Source organism: Loxodonta africana, chromosome 10, assembly GCF_030014295.1.
Source record: "Loxodonta africana isolate mLoxAfr1 chromosome 10, mLoxAfr1.hap2, whole genome shotgun sequence".
NCBI classification, from domain to species: Eukaryota; Metazoa; Chordata; class Mammalia; order Proboscidea; family Elephantidae; genus Loxodonta; species Loxodonta africana.
In genome coordinates, this window is record NC_087351.1 from 56,153,686 (window position 1) to 56,162,331 (window position 8,646).

Consider the following 8,646-nt stretch of genomic DNA (forward strand, 5'->3'; position numbering starts at 1 on the left):
GGCACAGGACTGGGCAGTGTTTTGTTCTGATGTACACAGTGTCTCCAAGAGTCAGAACTGACTCCATGGCAACTAACAACAACAACAACAGGATGTACAAAACTGTAAAGAGAATGAATAAATACGCAACTGTCATAGTAATAATTGTAATGTATATAATTTGGTGCATTTTCCAAATTATGTATGCTAGAATGTACATGACATGGAGGGAGTTTCAAAAGTGAGTGAACTGGGCTCGAACAGGGGGATCACATTTTTTAAAAATTATGAAGTTTGCACTATTTACATGTCAAGGATGGGAAGTAGTAGGGACACAATCACAAATAAGATGTAGTTTATGACCCCAATAACCTGGATCTGAAACCTCTGGCATTTGCAACTGTGCTTTACCAGGTTTAGTTACTTATATTTTTAAGCCTCAATTTTCTAAAGTTCTATCATGGGAACTGTGATTTTTCTTACTTTTGAAGCTCTAATGTATTACAAAAATGCCAAAGACATAATAAATGATAAAAAAGTATACATGTAAAATAATGAATACATAAATATGAAATAGAGAAGAATATACCTCCCTTCTGTATTATAATGAAGAGTAAATCAGAAAATGTATTAAAATAGGTAATTAAGTATTATAATGAATATCAAGAAAATGTGAATAGAATCAAAGTAGGGCCTTAAGGAAAGAATGGAATAGTCAAACCTCTGCTAGGGAGGTGGTGAAGGGTATAGAAAAGATTTCAGAGACAAAGTTGACCAAACTAAGTATGTTAAATGTTAATATGAGATGCCCAAATGAAAACCACCCTTAGGCTCAGGCAACAGAGTCCCACCCTGAGACCTGCTCTTTATATGACTTCACATATCACAAACATGCGCCAGGAGAATAATGCTGAATGGTTTTCCAGAAGGCAGAACCAACATTATTAACACACACACACAAAAACCAAAAATCAGAAGATAAAGGCAGAACTTTTGCGTGCTAATAATATAGAGTTTAACCTGTGTCTAACGTGATCTGATTTTAATTTCCAGAAATCAGTCTTGCAGCAAAGTAGAGAATATGTTAGAGAAAGACAAAACTCAAAGCAGAGAGACCAATTTTGAGTCTATTGTAGTAATTCAGGCACAAGATGATAGATGCTTTAATTATCAGTAGCTCTGGGGATAGAAAGGAGAAACTGGATAAGATGATATATAGGTTGAATTTACAAAACTGGGTGATTGAATGGGGGTAAAGAGGGAAGGATAGGGAGTTGTCTATTATGAATATAGAAAGCAGAAAGTTGTTGATAGTTTTTAACTAACAAGTGAAAGGACTAGATTTATGTTTTTAAAAAATTGTTCTGAAGAATGTATTTGGGAAAGAGGGGAAACTGAATTTATGAGACAAATTCAATATTTCAGATAAAAGTTGTGGGAAACCAAAATAATATAAATGGAAGACTAAATTTTTTGCCAAGACTCATTAATTCTCCTAATTGTTCAGCATTTCAGGTAATTCACATGGAAATGAACAACAGAGTCAGACATACCCCATGAACATATCTCTAATAACTTTGAATAGCTGAAGAAAGACCCAAAAGTTTCAGGCACATATGAGGTTAGTACTTCTGCTTTCCCACTTGAAACTAAATACCTGGAAAGGAAGATATGTTTTTTTTTTGTTGTTTTTTTTTTTTTTAAAAAAAAGCAGTTCTCATTTTGGAACGTGGTTGACAACTTCAGAAAAACTGCCAGGTAACAGTTTATCTCTTGATATCTATGAAAAATGTGTTTGACAAAAGCATTTTATTTATTTAGTAAATGTGTGTTAATCTATTTTATATTATGGTACTTGTTTTTTTTTACTTGGTATATTTTTTTATATAGATTAATATATAAATATCATATGAATTTAATATAATATATTAATATATAAATATCCCTTGTGTATGTACATATATGTATATAACATACAAATAGGTGTGTGTGTGTATCAGTCAGGGTTCTTCAGAGAAACAGAACTAACAGGAGCTAGATAATAGATAGATTTAGATAAAAAAAAAGTTTTTTTTTTTTTACATGTCTAGATACTTAAAATTCTTGGTACAAGCATAGAATGAGATATATATGTACCTATCCACATATATCAGGCTCAATGGAGAATCTAAGATGAAACTTAAATGATGAATAGGAAGCTGATGCATAAATAAATTAGTGATAATCATTTACGTTGGAGAATATAGCAGAAATGAGAATACAAATTTTACTAATGCAAACTGCCAAAACGGAGAATGGAACGGTAGAGAATGGAAGGAGAAAGAAGAATAAGCTGTGGCTAGCCAGGGTTTTAAATTTTTTCTTGTCAGAATGAGGAGATTCTGAATGGCTTTTAGCAAAAGGTTACCATCACATTTCTAGTCCAGAAAGAGATTCGGCATTAATATAAGGGAGTATAGGAGCAGCAGAAGATCCTGATCTCTGCCTTTATCACACAAACCCAGAAGAAGGAGCCAATTTGGGACAGTAAGTCATAAATTCATCTTGAAGTATGTTAAATGTTAATATGAGATGCCCAGATGAAAACCACCCTTAGGCTCAGTCTACAGAGTCCCACCCTGAGACCTGCTCTTTGTAGGACTTCACCTATTACAAACAAGCGTTAAGGAACACATGGACACCTCTATCACATGGGATCTGGTGCTCAGTACTTACATCACAACTTATAGTCCTATATTTTTGCTGTCATTACAGACTTGGTTTATGCCCTGTGGGGTGGCTCTTTACTTCTCTTGGCTTACACCAGAGTCATACAAAAAGAGATTGTATCCAAATGTTACAAAAGTTTGTGGGTTAAATTTTAACCCAGCTCCAAGCAAAAGCTTAAAGACATGAATTGTTTTCAACATCTCTTGGTATTTTTCTTCTTTCATGAAAACAACATGTCCCCAGATGGCTGCTGATTCAAAACGGGTCCCAGAATAATAAGACACAAGCAGAAGAGCCAGAGCAGTGAACCAACAGCTACCCACATAGTGCTTGCTGTCATAAGCTACTGAGATTCTGCATTTATGTGTTACTGGAGCAAAGCTGACTAATAAAATTAGGAAAAAATGAAGGCAAAGAAGGAATGACAAAGAAAGAAATATAAAACTCTAAAACAAACCTTGAATGTGAAAGAGTGTTAACTCTAACGAGACCTGGGACAGAAAAGGGAAATTATTTTAAAATGTTAGAAAGTTCATCAGACTGATGTGATGTGGAGGTGCCGTTAAGGAGAGTATATTGAAGATACAGGAAAGGGAATAATCCAAAGAATGAGGTTCCTGAGATAATGGAGGAGATGAAGTTCAGAGAAGAGATGGAACGATTCTCTTTCAGTGGAAAGGAACATTTTTTTTTTTTCCTTTACTGTGTGGGTTTTATAACAGATGGTCAAGTGGAAATTTTGGGTGCACTTGCAGGTGAGTCAGTAAATGGGGAGACAGGAAGTTGAGGGATCTTTTTCAGTGAAGAAGTAAGGATATTTGATGCTATGAGGAGCCAAGATAGAAAGGGGTCCAAGGTTTGAGGAAAGTGGAGCTCTTAAGATAGCTTAAAAAAAGAGAGAGAGATTTCAGTAGAGTATATCTGAGAGAGATTTCAGTAGAGTAAAAAGTTCTAGACGCACTGATGGACCAAATAAATGTGGAGACAATGATTTATAGAGGCAAAAATCTGCCACATTTCTTAGGAGTGTTTCTCTGTCCAGAAAAAAATGATTCATCCTAAGATTCATCTTGGATTGGTATTTTACTAGGCTGGTGCAACGGAATCACAATGACAAAAGGGCTCTGGGGCTTTTGCAAGAGACTTATTAAAGTGACAAAATGTGGTATTTAAGACTGAAGAAAGAAGTGAGCACTAACAATGCTAAGAATAATAGGATAAGAGATGGGCACCCTCTAGGAGTCCGATAAAGAAGGGTGGTTGAAGTAATTGAATAAAAGTGAATTACAGGAAGTTGTTGTTATTGGGCATTTAAATAGGCAGAAATAGTGTAATTCAAAAAATGAGTTCTTACTGATGATATTTCCAACCTTCATGTAGGGTAGTGTAAAAGATCATTCAGAAGTACACTCTCTATGTCACTCCAGGCAGCTCCTTACTCTGCTACTGTGTAAACTCAACTAAGCTCATGTCAATTTTAAAAACCTACTAAAAGTTAATTTCAAACTAACTGGAGTGCTCCTTTTTAAAGATGTCTATTGCTGTTGATTTCTACTTCTTCCAAACACAATATAACTTTTCCTGATGAGACATAGATTAGCTTGGTTCAATTCTAACTTTGATGAAAAACTGAATAACAGACCAGAAACAAAATAAAAAGCAGCTTAGTGTGTTTGCTGTAATTGATTTTATCACTCATATTTTTCTTGACACATTGCCAAGATTAAAAGCTGATATCCTCGAGCTCTCTTTTGATCACAGGCATGGAATTTCTATGTGAGATAATCGTGGGGAACCCACTTTTCCATTCTTCTTGACCTCAAAAATCCAGAGGAAGTCATTGAAACTTAGGACTGTGCTAAATTTGGCTCACATTGAGAAAGCCATTTTATAGCTCATTTGCCACGGAAAGAAACTTTGAGGTTCAAAGAACCATCTATCATCTTCCATCCTTTTGAAATAATGCGTGTTTTCCACCTCCATGCACAAAACGTCTCCCCAATTTCAGTCTAAAACTGTTCAATTTATAGTGAAGCCCTTTTGAGAGGGCAAGGGGAAGAGGTTAAAAAAAGATCTAAGAAATAAGAGAAATCTATTTAAACCCAGTCCTAATGCCCATCTTTAGTCTTTGAGTCTCTGTATGGCTCTTTCCCATTACCAGGGGTTTTTAAATACACAAGAATAAAAAGAAAAGGAGTCAATATTTTAAAAATCTAATAAACACCCTGATATGCTTAAACTTTAATTATTTTTATTGATTGAGGTACAAGGTATATTACTAAAAGTTCATCTAAATAGCTCATTTTAACTATTTGTTATAAATTTGTATTATCATTAACCCTTTTGTTAAAATTACTTGTTAGCGAGATGCATCTTTCTCCCTTCTCCCTCTTACATGAAGGTAGGGATAACAGGAGAGGCAAGAAGGACCTAGAAATTTTCCTGTTCAAGAAAATAGTCTTCTCTATTAAAAAAAAGGGGGGGGTATTAATTTTTTATCTACAAGTATCAAGATGTCTTCAGCCTGAAGGTTTATTTGGTCACCAGATGCCTGAATTCACAAGTTCAATTATATATATTGGAATTCTAAAGCCCTCTTCAGCTTTCAAATACCTTTTACCGTGTTTGTTTGTTTTTTAAGTGTTCTCTGCTTCCTTTTCACCTTATTTATTTATTTATTCATCCTATTGTGCTTTAGGTGAAAGTTTACAGCTCAAGTCATTTTTTCATTCAAAAATCTATACACATTTTGTTTTGTGATATTGGTCACAAAACATTATGGAATGCTTCACGAGTTTGTGTGTTATCCTTGCGTGGGGGCCATGCTAATCTCTATATTGTTCCAATTTAGTGTATGTGCTGCCAAGGTGAGCACTCATCTGACTCTTTCTTGTTGGTCTGAACTCCTTTGCCACCATCTTCTTTCTACACCATCTTCTTTCTACAACTCTTTGTCATCCAGTACAGACTATTCTCTTCTTTTGTTCACAGAAAATCCCACTAATCAAAAAATGATTGCCATACCAGACTTTCATTATTTTTGGAATAACTGAGAGTAATTATACTAGACACAGAAAACAATTTCAATTTAAATTCCAGACTTCACTGTTCTTAGATATAAGTGGATCATTCACCATTAAAAAATATTATCATGTCCAACCTGCTTTTGACTTTTTTGGCTTTCTTAAAAAAAAAAAAACATCTAACCCTTATAATTATTTTAACACTCTTCGGCATGGCAGTTACATTTTATTCAGTGATTACTTTCATGCACTATTACCAAAGATTTTTAATTCGGCAATCTGGTAGGGAAATCCAATAGTGTATCATTTTTTAGCAGAGAAAGTAAATAAATTCTGCTACATTGTGACAAAACTGCCTAAAGCTAACTTCAAATACTAATTATATATAATGATTTGTTATAAGAGGTCTACTGTGTTAAAAGCAGAATATTTATACATGCATTCTCGGTCGACAAGTGTCCAAAACATCTGGATTAAAAGCAAAAATCAGTAAATACGTCATATGGCAAGAGCTGAGATTTTTCCAACTGCTTCAGAATGGTTTCTCTGGTTTAACTTCAATAATTTTCTTTCAATCTGTTCTGCTTTGTCCTAGCCCACCCACATAGTTCAAACCAAATCAGCACCTCTTAACAGCAGGCATTTGAAAAAGGAAAATAGCCTATTTAGAAGGCACAGGGACAGAGGGGAAAAATAAAAGTAATGCCAAATATCAAGATTCCCAACATCTCATGTCTGGCTCCTGAGTGGAAGATTTCCACAGGTCTCCCACTCAGAATCCACACACTTACAGCGGATATGATGTCCATGGCTGCTCTGAACATAATACAGCTGCATGCATTCCTGTTTTGCTATCTCACTGAAAACTAAAGGTAAGTTGTTATCCACAGAGCACCCCGACAGGATATATACACTCCAGTCTCTAGCAGCACTAGTCTGTGGCCTGGCTTGGGTCTTCTGCGGTGTCTCTCTTCTCAATTCTTTCCTAACAATGTTGAACCAGCTACCCATTGCTCCCCTTTTCTAAAGTATAGGTTATATGTCATTTGTTTATGCTCCCAAAACCCAGTCAGAAGGATAAGGATTTGGGCATTATTGGCTCAACTTCTTTGTCTTACTTAGTATCTGATTCTATGACATGATATGGTTTAGCTTTTCTTTTTCCAAAAAAGAGAAAGACGCCTCCAAAGGAAGAGCTACAAACACAGAATCTCAAGTTTGAACAATTATAAACAGAACATCAAATTATACTTGCTGCATCAATAACCACCTGTTTTCCAGTACATAGGTTTCTTTGTACTGAGAACTACCATATTACTTAAAATGCAAATGTCTAATGCCACATAAGAAAAAACATCTAAGGAATGCCTGAATGATTGGTTTCACCTTGTAATCTGGAAATCTTGTTGTAACAGCAATAGTGTGTTGCTACAATGATATCTACATAGCCAGTTTTTCCTTTTACCACCTCAACATTTTGTTTTTCCAGGCATTAAACATAGTGTAGCACACATGATTTTTTTAGTGCTGTTTGCTTTACAAAATTAAGTGTGGCTCTGCTCAAAATTCAAGAACTTTTTGAGTATGGGTGGGAAGGCAACAAGAACCACCAAAACCAAAGAGTTTAAGTCACTAAATCTTGAAAACGCATTTTTATTGGCAAATGCCCAATTCAACATGGATTTCCATCCCATCTCTGAGTCTGCTTGGCAAAGAACTTGTGTCAGCAACAATGCTGAGATGATATCTGCCTCATTAACATACATTCTCCCTGACAAGACATACCCAGACTGGAACCAGCCCTTCATTTTCCACATTATGACAAGAACATTAATTTAATGCATAGCATATTAGAATTCACACAGTAAAACACTTAAGCTTTTGACTTCTTAGTTACAATAAGCCTCTGGATTCTCATTTGTATAAAATGATAATAAGAGTATAAAACTCACAGGGATTTTCTGAGGATTACATGAGATATTGCAAGTAAAGCACTGAATAAAGTGAAAGGGCAAATATTAAGAAATTGATCAATGGAAGCTATTAATATTATTTTTGCTTTTTCATTAAATTAGCACTGGGTATAGAATTTTTTTATATAATATAATTATATAAAAAAATCAAGTGAAATATATATATTTGTGAACATATTTAACACTTCTCATTAATATTATCCCAAGATCAATGACAGACAAGAGTCAGTGATATCTTCAGTCCATTACATTTTCCTTTTTTCATGTGAAATCCTACCTTACTAAGAAAACAACTGACCACCATACTCGGTCAACTATGTTCTGACATGGAAGTATTCTCCCTGGTGTTGCATAAGGCCACTAATTCATTGTACTAACCACTCAAGTGAATTTAAAGTTAAAAAAAAAGAAAAGAAAAGAAGAAAGTATTATATACTGAAATAAAGGTTGGACACATGGATGAGTAAACAGCTGTGTAGAAGCAGGAGGTATTCTGAGTGTATAATAGTTAACCACAATATTGAAGAGAAAATTCAAAGCCTTTACACACTTTTCTTGAAGATATCATCATACTTGTGATAATTTCTTATAACACACTTGAAAAACAAACATGAACAACAGAAAAAGTAAAATAAAACCAGCCACAAAGTCAGAGACAATATTACCTTGCTCAGCAGACTGGGGTAGTAGGATGAAGACGAAAACGAAATGACTGCATGCTAATAATTTCCATGTTAAGGAGAAAACAGACAAGTTGATAAATTTTAGAACTCAGATTATAATCACAGAAAAAATATCTTAAATGACTAATAAAGTTTTTAAAAATTCTGAAACTCATTTTTAAAAGTGAAACACAAATTAAAACAATGAGCTTTGATTTTATACTTATTGTTAGCAAACATTAGAAAACTAGAGAGCATAAACTGCCGGAGAAAGTATGGGATACAAGAATTCTTGTGCAG

At 34.5% G+C, this 8,646-nt stretch overlaps 1 non-coding gene across 1 annotated transcript; it reads right to left on the reverse strand.

The window, feature by feature from the left end:
- Positions 1-5,460: 5,460 nt before the first annotated feature.
- LOC111750250 (U6 spliceosomal RNA) lies at positions 5,461-5,563 on the reverse strand. The gene has a single exon (XR_002785402.1). It is a non-coding gene; the product is annotated as a U6 spliceosomal RNA (small nuclear RNA).
- Between the last annotated feature and the right edge of the window lie 3,083 nt (positions 5,564-8,646).